At 40.7% G+C, this 15,548-nt stretch overlaps 1 non-coding gene across 1 annotated transcript; it reads left to right on the forward strand.

The window, feature by feature from the left end:
- The first annotated feature begins 339 nt into the window (after positions 1-339).
- trnag-ccc (transfer RNA glycine (anticodon CCC)) lies at positions 340-410 on the forward strand. The gene has a single exon. It is a non-coding gene; the product is annotated as a tRNA-Gly (tRNA).
- The last annotated feature ends 15,138 nt before the right edge of the window (positions 411-15,548 follow it).

A 15,548-nucleotide genomic window follows, 5' to 3' on the forward strand; every position in this document is an offset into this window, starting at 1 on the left:
ACACTCAGGTAGCCTACCTGCGGTTGTTTTTAAATTATCTGGTAAATTACCGATGGAATAGAATAAATAAATAATTCAACAAAGGTTTTAAATATTATTCCGCTCTAAACCTATGCAAATATCTGCCAATGTCATCACTACAACAAAGTCTTGTATTTGCTTTGTTTACCTATTTAATAATGCAGTCAATTAAGCAGCAGGTTGTATTAATAATTATCTACTATTACTAGTCACCATATGTCATCAGTTAAATATAAAACTAGTCAAAAGTCGCAGACTAGAGAAAATAGAGCATGTCTATCTCTCTATTTATTACATCACTGGAGAAGGTTCGCAACAGCGCCGCTGGTGTAGTGGTATCATGCAAGATTCCCATTCTTGCGACCCGGGTTCGATTCCCGGGCGGCGCACAAGTTTTTTGTTGTTCTCCTTAGCATTAAATATTTACGTTACTTTATAACCTTTCAAAACTGTTCCATAGAAAACAGACAAGACAGAATTGTTAAATAAGCAACACAGTGTCCACTTTCTCTACTAGTCTAGATCTAACGTGAAAATGAGAGCTTTATCATTCACTCCATCCTATTGTCCAGTTTACTCTCTCAGTATTTCTATATTCATGGTCGGCACTATACAGTAAACAAAGTTAATCTGTGGTTTCTTTGTGCTTAACAAATCTTACAAAGTTGTTCACTTGATTATTTGTAATTCCCAATTATTGTCCTGGCCAGGAATCCCAGCGAGCTCAGGAAGGCATAGATAAGTAAGTATCTGCGGAGTGGTCTTTGATGATTTAGCTTAGGGGAAAACCTAAAGTAAACGTCTAGATTTTACCCACTACTATATCTACTTAAAACGTGACGTATTGATCTTGTCGAACGTCACGTCCGGGTCAAACCGCTATGGCCTGTTGCCCGATTCACGCATATACCTTATAGTAGCAGAGAGGCTGTTTTCCAAAGCAGAGAGGAGCTTTATTTTCAAGAGTGCGTAACTTTAAACACATATATACACGAGTTAACCACTCATTACTGTCTTTTACAGTTTTGAACAACTGTACTACCTGTGAAATGTGTTTATTTACAACTTACATTTAGGTATCTTCTGTTTAAACTAAACATGACGAATCACAATGTGGGACACACATGACGTTCAATCAAAAAACGACTGTGTCTCTTTACAGTTATGCTCGAAGAAGAAGTGTACGCACGCATCAGCAGTGTACGCACGCATGATGTTCTGCGCATGCGCAGTCTAAATCGGGCAGCAGCGCAAATCTGGTAGCGACTTGGCCAATTTAGTAAGTTTGCTGCTAGATTTACCGACTTTTCAGACCTCCTGGTGAGTTATTAAAATGCATCAGAATGAGTTGCGAATGTATAAAATATGCTGCCAAAGACATGTTTGCTTCTTTCTTTATTTTTTCCTTTTCTGAACTCCTGAACTGAGGACACATAATTGGTTGAGACATTCAGCTTTATTCAAACAGTAAACACATGTCTTATGAATGTTTGACAAGGAACCGAAGGCGCGATTGGACCCGGAAACCCAACCAGATGTTGACCTCCCCATGTAATGTCAGTTGGGACACTCTTGGTGGCGCACCATACCTTTTAACTCAAGAAAAGAAGCAAGGTAAAAAAAATATTAAATAAATAAAGCCAGATTTAGAGAGGTAGTCTGATCATTTGGCTGAGTTTTTAGACATTTGGTTTGGCCTGAGCTGGAGTGGAATTTGTGGTCCAGAACTAATCATGCATACCTGATGTTACTTATGTTTATTCGGCTGATTGCATTCATTTCATCATGAAATATTCCAACATCTAGGGTAAAAAGGTTTCTACAATTATAGTTGTTGCTACAGAAAAATAAGTAATGGGAGGAGACTCCCTATTTAATTTCAGAAGACGTTTTTGGCCATGTAATGTTATAACAAACGATATAAACTCCATACACATCCAAACCACCATAATTCACAGATGTTGATTTCATTAGCTCTTTTGGCATTAATGAAAGTTGTAGTGGCATTCAGGTTTATAAAAGGGTTTCCATTCTTATATGAATTACTCTGTTTCAACCAGAGCCATAGCTAAACAGCGCCATTGTTGAAATCTCTGTGTGTGTGCTCATCTGTCTCTTTGGCCATTACGTCAAAAGAGCTGGAAGAGAAGACTTCGCTCCACATCAGGTCAAGCCATTTGCTGCATTGATCTACACTCCCCAGAGAGGCAAAGATAAAAGCGAAAAGGACACACTGAGTGACAGACCAAAAAGGGAAATGGCAAAATGAGAACCCTTGTGGGGTTTTGGATTTATTTTGTATACTTAAATGATTATAATGATATGATAAAGTGGCACTGAAAGCTGTTCTGTCACACACAGTCCTCTATGTAACCAGTATGTAGTTTCCAGGGGTGGTAAGTATTTCAGTGTATGTACTTTTTTAATATAACAAGCATTATTTTAGATCTGTATTTTATTGATATTTACTGATATTTAATTAAAAAAGACTTCTTACTACAACCGTAAATCAATGGTTTTAACGTCACATCTCTTAGGGGACTATTTGCAGCAGAATATTTTTCAGGTGGCTCAGTGGTGCAACAGGTATAGTCCTTGCCACTCAGCTTCAGAGTCATGTGCTCCTGGCCCCTTATGTCACTGTCTATGAGAGTTGTGTTCCCCTTGTGTCTGCAAATGTCTGCTACATTGCATATGGGTTTGAGTGTGAGAGGTACAAAAAACATCAGTGTTTAAATTAGTTGACCCAGTCATGTCATGCCTGTAGACATGTCCATACCAGTGCATTCTCCTTGATTAATGACTGCTTAGATGATGTTATAAAGCATGCAGAAATCACACATCTTCATTACAGTGATTATTTAGGTTAAAGTTGGCTCTAGTTTACCACAAGGGGAGCTGTGGTCAAGGTTTTAACTTGAAGTGAGTTAAAACCCAAGAAATGCTCCAGGAAATGCTCTTTTTAACAAATCAGTGATTAAATATACTTCCCAAATACTAATATACAGCCAGCTTGAAATCCCAAAAATGTACCTATGATCCGATTTCAGTAAAAAAGTGGATGAGTGCCAGTCCTTCACAGGGCAACACACACACACTCACACATTCACTCACAGCTACGGTCACTTTTGAGTTGCCAATCAACCTACTGACGTGTGTTTTTGGACTGTAGGAGGAAACCGGAGCACTCGGAGGAAACCCACGCGGACACATGGAGAACACACCAACTCCTCACAGACAGTCACCCGGAGGAAACACACACAGACACAGGGAGAACACACCACACTCCTCACAGACAGTCACCTGGAGGAAACCCACACAGACACAGGGAGAACACAGCACACTCCTCACAGACAGTCACCCAGAGGAAACCCACGCAGACACAGGGAGAACACACCACACTCCTCACAGACAGTCACTCGCAGAAAACCCACGCAGACACAGGGAGAACACACCACACTCCTCACAGACAGTCACCCGGAGGAAACCCACGCAGACACAGGGAGAACACACCACACTCCTCACAGACAGTCACCTGGAGGAAACCCACGCAGACACAGGGAGAACACACCACACTCCTCACAGACAGTCACCCGGAGGAAACCCACACGGACACAGAGAGAACACACCACACTCCTCACAGACAGTCACCCAGATGTAACCCACGCAGACACAGAGAGAACACACCACACTCCTCACAGACAGTCACCCGGAGGAAACCCACGCAGACACAGGGAGAACACACCACACTCCTCACAGACAGTCACCCGGAGGAAACCCACGCAGACACAGAGAGAACACACCACACTCCTCACAGACAGTCACCCGGAGGTAACCCACGCAGACACAGGGAGAACACACCACAATCCTCACAGACAGTCACCCGGAGGAAACCCACGCAGACACAGGGAGAACACACCACACTCCTCACAGACAGTCACCCAGAGCGGGAATCAAACCCACAACCTCCAGGTCCTTGGAGCTGTATGACTGCGACATTACCTGCTGCGCCACCGTGCCGCCCTTATATATAAATAAATAAATAAATAAATAAATAAATAAAATCTTAACATTTAATGGAAGCCAATATAAAAAGATTTTATTCCCAGTAATTTTTGAGCATATCTACAGGTCTATTCTTCATGAACTTTTCACCTTTGTAAAGGACAGCTGCTGTGTTTAAATGATGGAGATACATGTTTTTCTTTGGACAGCGATGATATACTTACCTACAATCAGCAAGGCTACTCCAGTGCTAACACATGATCAGCTGTGCTACCTTGATATTAACCTACATTCAGCCCAATAACAGATGGATGATAACCTACGACCCGTTTCCCCATTCCATCTGAACAATAACCAAAAGCAATTTTCTTATTCCAAAATCCTCACCTCAAGCTTTGTAAGAAGAAAGGTATAGCAACTGTCAGGTGAGTGTGGAGGACAGCGTTATGAAGTCATGTCCTGCCTGAGGAAATGCTTTGAAAGAGGGCAGACCTGATGGCCATCTCTTGGTCTTGCTGCAGCAGGTCCAGCAGCAGAGGGCAGATTTAACATGACAGCCAGGCTTTCATCTTCTCTGGACTGTGTATGTGTGTCAAATGTGATAATTACCAATGGACTTCTGGCCTTCTGTTCTAGTAATAGAACTATTGTGTGTGTGTGTGTTATTTGGGGAAAAAAGAAGTTGCATAATAAAGATGTGTGTCCTATGTTTATATCATTATAAACATATTGACTGCACTTTGTAGTTCTCCAATTACAGACTTCATCCCATTTATTGCTCTAGCCTCTTTTCATCCTGTTCTTTAATGGTCAGGACCCCCACAAGAAACTGTGCAATAACATAGACATGGTGATGCTGTGGTTGTGTGTGTTTCGCTAATATGAGTAGATCAGACAGTGTTTAAAAACTTCAGCAGCACTGCTGTGTCTGATCCACTTGTACCAGCAGAACATGCTCACGAGCAGCCGATTTTACTGCCAAACCCCTGGATGCTGTTTGGAAGACTGTTTTACTCCATACACCCCAAACAAGACTGCGCCACCTACAGGTGACCCATGGTTCCATTCGTGGCCTCAGGTAGTGTCAGATGAAGTGTGCTGGGTAAAACTCTGACGTGTGCAGTGCACAGTGATCAGGATTACCAAACACATGTGGAAGTCCAAGCCTCAGACCCAGTGGACCCTCTGAAGCTTTCCTACTTTTCAATTAAGTGCAGAGGCCAAGTGGCTGGAGAATTAGGCGAGGGAATTCCTCTGCGTGGCCAGTGAGACAGAGGTGAAGAATGCGCTCATTGATGTGGAGGCTCCAGAGTGTCGCTTGGGCTTAAAAAACAGGGAAGAGTGGAGAGAGGGATTAGAGAACAAAAAGATCCTTCTCTGTCATCAAAGCGGATCTTCTCTGTGGCTCATCCCTACTCTGGTCCACGCCTACTGGCAGGTTTTAACTCTGCTGGGGAGGGAGTGGTGCTTCAGAGTGGAGTGGGAGAGTGTGTGTGTGTGTGTGTGGGGGGGGGGGAAGAAAAATGTCAGCTTGTGTAAAATAGCTTTTTATTTTCTGAAAAATACTCAAACAAATAACACAAGAAGATGGTTCCTCATATGTCAGTTTTTTTGTAAGTAATTCTATACAACACCAAAAACCGCTCTTCTATGTTTGGAAACTTGTCACAACAACAGTAACAACAGCAGAACCTTTTTTGGAGCTGTCTGCAATGATTTTTGAAAAAGTAGAAGAGTTGTAGAACCATTGACATATATTACATCAATCTGAAGGAACTACCCAGTAAACAAGGAACGTCCCTGGACCTTCAAAATAGGTCTAAAAGTAGTCTGTCCGTCAAGGACATATTTTAAACATCAATGGACGTCCAAAATCCATCTTAATAAGTTAGTTAAGTGGTGACCAATCGATAACGTCAGTGGACGTCCAAAACGCGTTTTATACAAGTAAATTATTTCGGGACCAATTAATAACGTCAATGGACGTCCAAAATACGTCTAATAGTCAGACGGCAGTCATTACGTTATTTCAACGTTGAATCAACGGCTAAATGTTTACTGGGTAATCATTATGTAAAGAATCCATAATTATTTAAGTGTTTGTATTTCTGAGTAGATCCATTGTGTTTAATGAAGAACCCTTGAAGAACCAACTTTTTTTATTAGGACGTTATGTACATAAACAAAAATTCCTTAAAGAATTCTTGGTGACATGCTTCAGATGAGCTTTTGGTTCCAAAGAACCACGTTCAGGGTTCTTTCATATGTGGAAAATGTCTCCTTTATCAAAATGGATTTCTACAAACTGTCCAATGAAATGTTCTTTAGGGACCCAACATATTGGGTCCTCTGTGAGCCTATATTTTCACTTACGAGGTTCTTGAGACTTATGGGTTCTCTATACAGTTTAAAGGTTCTATACCAGTGGTTTCATAGAACCCTTTTCCAGGTAAAAAGCCTTACAATGCTTCAGATTGAAGCCTGTAAATTAATTAAAACAAAAAAATTGAGAAATAAAAGAGTGTTGCAGAAGAGAGAGTAAGACAAAAACAATAGACAGAGGTGAAGAGAGGGAAGAAACAGAAACAAAGAATGGAGTGAGAGAGAAAGAGTGAAGGAAAGGTGGCTAAGAAGAGGTGGGGTGCAGATTTCAAAGGTAATCTTTAACACTGAGCCGTGCAGACAGTGACACCCCCTACCCTCTCTATGTCTGGGGCTGGTGTGTTGCCTTTTGGTCCCAGTGGTGCCCCTATTCTTTTTGCCCCTTTGTCCACCCCCCAGGGGCATTTCAGAGCTTTATTCATGGCCTGGCTAAGCAGAGGGAGAGAAGAGGCTTATGAATCGGCCTCTAAAGAGGGCGACGTCCACTCTGGACCTCTGACTGTCCGGCTGAAAACAACGCTCAGCTGAAACAAATACCTGCTTTGTGTGGACAGCTCCTCACGCCGAGTCAGGGCTGCGCTCGTCTGGCTGATAAAAAGACAGTCCAGTGTCGGGCAGTCTCTGAAGTTCGCCGACAACAATGACAAAGATCGTTTCTGGATTAGGATCATGGCGTCATCATTGTTTGGGTTTCTTTCTTTCTTTCTTTTTTTATTTACTCAATTATTCGTGTTTCCTTTAGTGTCAATTAACTTGATTCATGGGCCTGAATCTCTAAATTAACTTCTACAGGGGTTTCCATTATAGGTACGGAATAATAGACGGTGTAGATCTTTGCAAACGTGATAGACCATCCTTCATTGAACAAGGGTTATATGGCCATTAAGTTAATATTAGGAAAATATCAAGAGATGTTTTGGAGGAGCTAAGATATAAAATAAGCTGCTTGAATAATAATAATTAAAAACAAAAGCTGAGGCAATGAACAACAGGCATAAACAGGGGAAATTGGGAAGCTAGATCTCCAATGAAACCACTCAAGACCCAGTAGGGCACCGAAAAAATCAACCACATTCAACCATAATAGAATAAGTGAGGCCAGGTACCACCCGAACACCATAGCACTGTGCTGAGGGGCTTCATATGCTTCTAGCCCACACTAGGCATTCAGCATGGTGACCTAAACCTCATGTGTGGCAGCTCCAGAGCGTTTCATTTCCTTTCATGTATTTCAATAGAAACTTTATGGTGCCCACAAGGCATACATCTTAAAACAGATGAGTTCAGTAACTAACTGATTTATTTCGTATTATTGATAATAAACATACATCTCTCTCTCTCTCTTTCTCTCTCTCTCTCTCTCTCTCTCTCTCTCTCTCTCTCTCTCTCATTTTCCTTCTCTGTGTATAATTCCCATACTCCCCCTAGAGGTTGAGAAGCTGGCATTAATATTTCATTGGTAATTCTATCACAGAACTTTAAGCTCTCCAGCTGCTTGAAGGTTTTTGATGAAAACCCAGCTACAACTCAGTCATTTGGGCCAGACTTTTGAGCACAACGCATCAGCTATGGTCTCTGACGTCAAGGCTTGCGATGACCACCATGACATCGATGTTCATCATGTTGCTTGAGGTTGCTTAAGGTAGAAAGGCACTCATTTTAATTCAATAGTTTGCCAATATACCAGTTTAACCATGGATCAGATGACCTGAATGATTAGGTAACCCGTTGTTTGATGCCTGAGGTTTGGACAATTTTTTAATCCGTTGGAGCTCTAGCTAATGTACCCCACATATAATATAAGTTAACAATGGCTTTGAAAGCGGCATGACGGGTACATGTTCCTGAGATGTGTTAATGGTTAATAGTATAGTCAAACATTATAAAGTGAAGAACATTCAAAAGGTTCATGCAGTGTTTGATTATTATATTTCAGTCACTAGTAAGTGTGTGTTGTCGTAACAGGAAAGGATACAATTACTTTTGTTTTGCCCATTTGTTTTGTGTTCATGTTAAGAACATCATCAGGATCAATATATTCCTATTAGTAATGCACTGTGATATTGACGGGGCACTATGACCTTGCAGTGCATCTACAGATCACTGCATAATGTAAAGCTTCTGCAGCAGGCATGGGGCTTGGAAACATTCTTGATGCTCTCTTACTTAATTGTACCTAATATTTAATATTTTTGGGGGTAAAACCTGAGCTTTTGCAATGAAAAAAATATATAATTGACAGATAATTAATATTTAGGCAGAACATTTAAATGCATGTAATTTCTAAAAAAAAAAAACTTCTAATCTCCAATTTTAAGACTAAAGGAGCAGTCCTACTGAACATGAAAAAAGGGTTTATCACAGTTACATTCCAACTCTCTGTACACAACCAGGGGTGGCACGGTGGCAGGTAAAGTCTCTATCACAGCTCCAGGGACCTGGAGGTTGTGGGTTAGAGTCCCGCTCCGGGTGACTGTCTGTGAGGAGTGTAGTGTGTTCTCCCTGTGTCTGCGTGGGTTTCCTCCGGGTGACTGTCTGTGAGGAGTGTGGTGTGTTCTCCCTGTGTCTGCGTGGGTTTCCTCTGGGTGACTGTCTGTGAGGAGTGTGGTGTGTTCTCCCTGTCTCTGCGTGGGTTTCCTCCGGGTGACTGTCTGTGAGGAGTGTGGTGTGTTCTCTCTGTGTCTGTGTGGGTTTCCTCCGGGTGACTGTCTGTGAGGAGTGTGGTGTGTTCTCCCTGTGTCTGCGTGGGTTTCCTCTGGGTGACTGTCTGTGAGGAGTGTGGCGTGTCCTCTCTGTGTCTGTGTGGGTTTCCTCCGGGTGACTGTCTGTGAGGAGTGTGGCGTGTTCTCCCTGTGTCTATGCTCCAAAAACACACGTTAGTAGGTGGAATGGCGACTCAAAAGTGTCCGTAGGTGTGAGTGAATGTGTGAGTGTATGTCGCCGTGTGAAGTATTGGCGCCCCCTTTAGTGTGTATTCCTGCCTCCTCTAGGTAGGCTTTGGACCCACCATGACCCTGAACTGGATAAGTGCTATTACAGATAATGAATGAATGAATGAATGAATGTACAGAACCAGATAGTAGAAAACAAAATGTAAATGATCATGTAACTTTTCAGTTGCAGTAATCAGTATAATCCTTTATCACCTCAGACTGTCAGAGCCTTGGTTTTACATCTTGCCTGAAAGTTGGCACCAATTGAAGTACAGTGTCCTGGTCACAGCACTTGGGATCCACACAAAGCACAGACACACTGTAGGGTTGAGTATTCAAACTAGAGTTATGCTGAAGCTGTGTAACACAATTTATGACAATGTACAAAAGGATGTAGCAGTGCTAAACACAGTAGGTGGAGGAAGCTTCCACTTTATAAAAAAAAAAAAACAATCAAACAAACATAATTTGGGTCAATAGATCGCCGTTAGCAGTTGGTGTTGTAGGACCTGTGGCATTGGCCTTGCTGTAATCTACAGAGCATCGCAAAGTAAACATTCTTGCATTATTTATGTAAATGTAATTCATCATATAATAACAATGGAGCTGATATTTAATACGAAGATATGAATAACTGTAAGAAATCAGTTTTATAGCAAGGTAACAATACAAGGAGTTTAAAAAGAAGAACTATCATTATGGACATTACTATGATCTGTTTGTGTTTGCATTTCTCAGGTTGTGTAGGTGGTGGTGGGAGGGGGCACCTACAGAGGGGGTAGGGGTTAGTGGGAATCTGTGCCTGTGTGGAGTTAGCCTTAGGCTGAATTACACCCTGCAGGGTGAGCTGCAGCTGCTTGTGTGTGTGTGTCGTGGGCTTAGTGAAGATGTTTAATTAGAGAAGCCTGCACAGACTAAAGGAATTTACTCTCTCTCTCTCTCTCTCTCTCTCTCTCTCTCTCACACACACACACACACACACACACACTGCTTGTTTCTTAAAGCGACACCATTGAATGAGATGAGGAATACTGGGGGTCACCATTTGAAATTTTGAACAACATTTAAAAAAATGAATATGGCATGTGTATCCATGTTGGTCCGTCTGTGTCCACGTGCATCCACAGTTTCCCGTTGAGCATGCTGGAGTAGGTGCTGGTTGACTGGAAAATGGAGGGTGTCAGTGGTATAAATATGCAATAATACAGGGGTGGGAGTGCTGTAAAATAAGACACTGCCAATGCTTGTGCTGCATTCACAGGAATGAAAACGTATTGCAACACCACAGTTTTATGAAAGACTTCCATGATAATAATGAGACAGTGATTCCTGGAGCCAAGGCTGATATGTGTAAACTGTCTGAGACTTATTGGATGTCCTTTTAAAAAGAAGAGAAAGATTCATACACTTCACTTTCACTTTTCATCCACCGTCTGATGAAAGCTGATGAGTCTAACAGGTCGTACCGGTTTAGTGTAAGTAGCTCTGTTGACTACCGAGGGAATAGTTTGACACTTGTTAGCACTGTTTAGCTATAAACTTTGTTGTGGCTGGTACTAAGAGCTAGTTTGTGAAGCAACGAACTGAACGATATTTTAAAAGCTCAGAGATAATGGCGCTGACAGAACAGAACATTCCCGAGATGATGACTTTTGAACTAAGTCAACTACAAAATCAAAACTATAAGAGCATTCCCATGTTTCATACAATGTGTACTAAATATATTTGTGGGTGTTCATGGCCTTCAAACTATGGCCTGTGGCCTGTATATGCCCCGTTGCTTTTATTTGCCCATCCCCTTTAACTGCAGCAGCAATGCATGTAGTCTGGCCACTGTACATCTTTTGACAACTTTAACAATAGTGAAAGAAAAAAAAATTAATAATAATAACCCACTGGCTATAGCACTGTTTTAGGGCCGCTTAAAGCCATCTCTTTTGCCTTCCAGCAAGAAGCAGTAATGTTCTACTGTTAAATGCAGTGTAGATGCTGTCATTTAGTCGACAGTGGATGGGATGGGAGCTTGTTACTGAGAAATAAATAAGAAAACAAGTTTTTTTCTTGTCTGAACCAGTGAAAGTGCTCTCCTAGAACCGTACTGTTTTGAAAGAGTTATTTATGAGAGTATAGTTACATAGCCACTCCCCCACACCCATCTCTCTCTCTCTCTCTCTCTCTCTCTCTCTCTCTCTCTCACACACACACACACACACACACACACACACACTCACATACATACACTCTCACACACTACCCAACAACCTCTGTTAGATATTAAATACAATGAGGGATGAGGTTGTGACCTTTGCCTGATTCCCTGTGAAAGGTGTCACTCTGTCTTCATTACCCTCATCATTATAGATTCCAGTACAGCTTTACAGCCCATTCACACAATGCAAACAATTTATGGCCCCATATAAATGTTACGCATAAAGCCCTCTCACTCCACTCAACCTCCCAGTGAACTACGCTAGAGTTCAGATCCAATTAGAGGGGTCAGCACTGACCACATCCTGCTGGTGGAAAAGGGGCATAGTCTGGTTTAGGGGCTGGGGGGGGGGGTGGATGTGAGGGGGGGGTGGGTAAGTTGAAAGAAGAACAGGAGATAATCCTGGCCTGAGGCTATGCTCCAGACAGTCCCTTCAAAAGCCTCATGAAGCTGAATTGCCAAAAAGGCTTTATTAACAGTTAAGTTCTTCTTCTGTTCTCTTACCTGTAACTTCACTTGTTGGTGTGACCTAGAGAAGCATCTGGTGCTGTTTCGTGTCTTCTCTTGGTTTTCTCATCTGGTCTAAGATGCTCTGGGTTCCTGACCTGGGTTCTCCTCTTTCTTTTTCCACAGCTCTATACTCTGCAATGTTGATGTCTGGGCTCTGGGGCGGTTAGTCCATTGTCCTAAGAACACTAGCAAATTCTTTGTTTGAATGTCCTTTTTTTTTTACTTTTCTTAAAAATAATTCATTGACAGCACCACATCCTTTCAGATCCATAACATTACCTCAGAACCTGCCCATCACAGGACACATCACAAACTCACTCACACGCTCACACCTATGGACACTTTTTGAGTTCATCTACCAATATGTGGTTTCGGATTGTGGAATGAAACCAGATCATCTGGAGGAAACCAAAATAGACACAGAGAGAACACAACAGCCTCTGCTCAGACAGCGATCTGAGGCGAGGGTTTGAAACCATAACTCAGAGCCCCGGTGACAGGGACACTATCTGTTGTGTCACCATATGCAAGTATATCCTTAAATCAGTATTTCCAGCTTAGTGGATGTTTGACTGGAAATCACACACATTAAAATGCATCTCTAGTCTTGACACAATACACACTTTACAGTGCAGGGTCTATGGCATCATTTTGATAAGTCTTTTAAAGAGTTTAACACTGCATGTGGAAACCCTGCAACACCACTCTAAATCAACTCATAAAATTAGGATGGAATTTTCCGAGGCCTGGGTCTGATAGGAAATGGCCTGGTTGTGTATCTAGTGAATGCATGTGTGAGTGTGTGTGTGTATATGTGTGTGTTCTGGCCCTGTGGCAGGATATGTGTGTATCCTCTCACTGAAGAGGCCAGATCGGATCAAAGACCAGGTTAAGTGGTCAGCGTCTGCTGAGAGCACAAAGAGAGGGAAAGTGGATAAGTGGTCCAGACTGGACCCTATAGCCTGCAGCTAGAACACATAATTAACACCACGCTGGACTCACACAGCTTTCCCATGTGTTTTTTCCTCAATTTCTGCTGATTTGTGAATTTTTATTTGATGTCTATTTTCTGTTTCCAATCTATAAAATCAGCTGAGTTTTTTTTTTTTTTTTAAATCATGCTGTTTTTGACTGATACATATTCTGAAAAGTATCACATACTCATTAATGAATGCATTAATCAATCATTAGTGATTATAGAGTTATAGTTTTGATGATTGAATTTGTTTATTTATTTCTTAAGTTCCTTTTGTTTATTCATCTCCTCGAGAACTCATTGTATTAAGTAAGTGATCATTTTAAGCCAATGTACCCAGCTGTGATGTACCATAGCTAAAAGAGTAGGGGTTTAAAAGCTGGACTTGGCTGTGATTAGAGTAGGAGCTGTCCAGCGTCCCTGGTGCTGAATTTTGCGCCGCGCGTGTTATTTCCGAGTCCGTAAGTAGTGACATCACAACCGCAGTCTTCTTAAACGAATCTGGATCTTGAGTTGCGCATAAAATTACAGCGGTTATGAACTTCCGCTGAGTTACAACGGTCCCTAAGATTTGTAAGAATCTACTCATTTAAATAGAATATAAATAATAATTAAACGAGAAAATAAAGTGATGACATGCTTAAATCCATGTAATTGAAAAAAATGTTTGGGTAAATCACGATTGAGGGAATATATGGAGATTATTGTGCATTAAAGTATCTTTAAATGTACAAAATGAAGCTTAAGGTGAAGCTTAAAAGAGGAAGGGTGCTTATTCTATAAGCATTTCTTAACAGTTTAAAATAGACAAGTCCTCATAAAAACACAATTTGTATATTTTTAAAAATCGCTAAAGAACATTATCACCCCCTGTACTCTCTGAAGAACAGGTCTTGTACATTTCTGTTCACTAAGCGTAAACGCAGGGTAAATATGTTCACACTATTAGACACTGGAGTCTAACTTTTGAATGTATGATACATTCTTTTTTCCACAAGGAAATGTATGTTTTTGTAAAGTTACAGTTTTAAATAGAAAAGTAAAATAAATTCAAACCTGAAATGAGAGGCATGGAATGAAAGCGACATAAACATCGATGTCCTGTAAAAAATTGCAACGCAGCACAGTTCAGAAAGCAGGATATTTCAATAAATCAACTAGTATTTATATAAAACATTTGACAGAAGAAAGAAAAGAATTGAGGGGAAGAACCACGTTAAGACGCCAATCAGGAGTTAAATTGGGTATGACAGAGCACATAAACTTTAAAAATACAGGTCAAGGACAATGATACTCCAGGACGAGGAGGACAGATCTTGAAGGAAGGGAAACTTTTTTTAATAGTATTTTCTACCTATGCGCCCTCTGGTGGCCACATTAAAAATACACGCTGCCAACAAATGCTCTATTAAACACCTGCAGATGACCACACTTCACCTGCACTAAACAGCTGACAGACACAATATTAGGTTTAAACATTTCTAGATATCTACTCATCCTGAAATTAAAGGCATTCATTTGAATATTAGAAATTATATAACTTTGATAAATTATAAATAAAATAATTTCGGCTTTTCTTTTCTGCAGTGAATTCTCAAGAAAAACTTCACACTAAAGATGGAATTTTAGTGTCAGTATTTGACTGCATTCAGGCAGATCTCACGTCCAACGTTGTTACTTTAGCTTTCATAAAATAAACAATAAACCTCTCGTGGAACTGCGATTTCTCTAGGGACAGATTAAAAAGAAAATAAATAATAAAAAATCTGGTAAAAAATAAAAATGGGGAGTTGTAAGACAGTATTTTAGTCTTAAAGAGTTTATGAAGTTTAGTTTGATAATCTATTTAACATAAGGCCTATTTACAACCGTCAACTTTTACAGCCAATCAGAGACCGCGCGAGGGGATGTCCTTGAACAGCTTTTGAAATAGTTAGCATTGTGGTTTTCATTATTCAGCGCTGTAAGACAATGCTGAAATTGAGGAACCTTCCAAAAGCGAACTTTAACGAAGTAACTGTGTATAATTGATTTAGAAAGTCCTTTATTAAAGTGTCTTTGGCGTTCCCTCAGAAGCTGCTAAGTAGCTAGCAAACCATTGTTAGCTTGCTGCATGGATAGTACAAAATACATACAATATTTCATTACATGCTCATTGTTGTTTAACACAGTAAGGACAAACAGACTAATTCCAGCACCTGCTGTTTATATTTGGCTAATGGTGGAGAAATCCGCGATTTTAAAAGATATTTGTCGCTTTTCAACCCAGAATAGCACAGCTAATTCCAACATTATTAATGTCAGTTACAGCGGGGTTCTTCTCGCCAAACACAGCAAACTAGCAAAGTACATATATCTGTTAGTTGATGCTAACTCCATGAGGCCTTGAAAAGTTATACTCACAAGCATTATACTGTTTCAGTCTTTAAGAGTGACGCTCTCATAAAATATTTTCAAGAAAGGTAATATTTCTGGTTCTAAATTATCATAAAAATCAAGAAAATTTTTGAGT

This window comes from Hoplias malabaricus, chromosome X1 (genome assembly GCF_029633855.1).
Source record: "Hoplias malabaricus isolate fHopMal1 chromosome X1, fHopMal1.hap1, whole genome shotgun sequence".
NCBI classification, from domain to species: domain Eukaryota; kingdom Metazoa; phylum Chordata; class Actinopteri; order Characiformes; family Erythrinidae; genus Hoplias; species Hoplias malabaricus.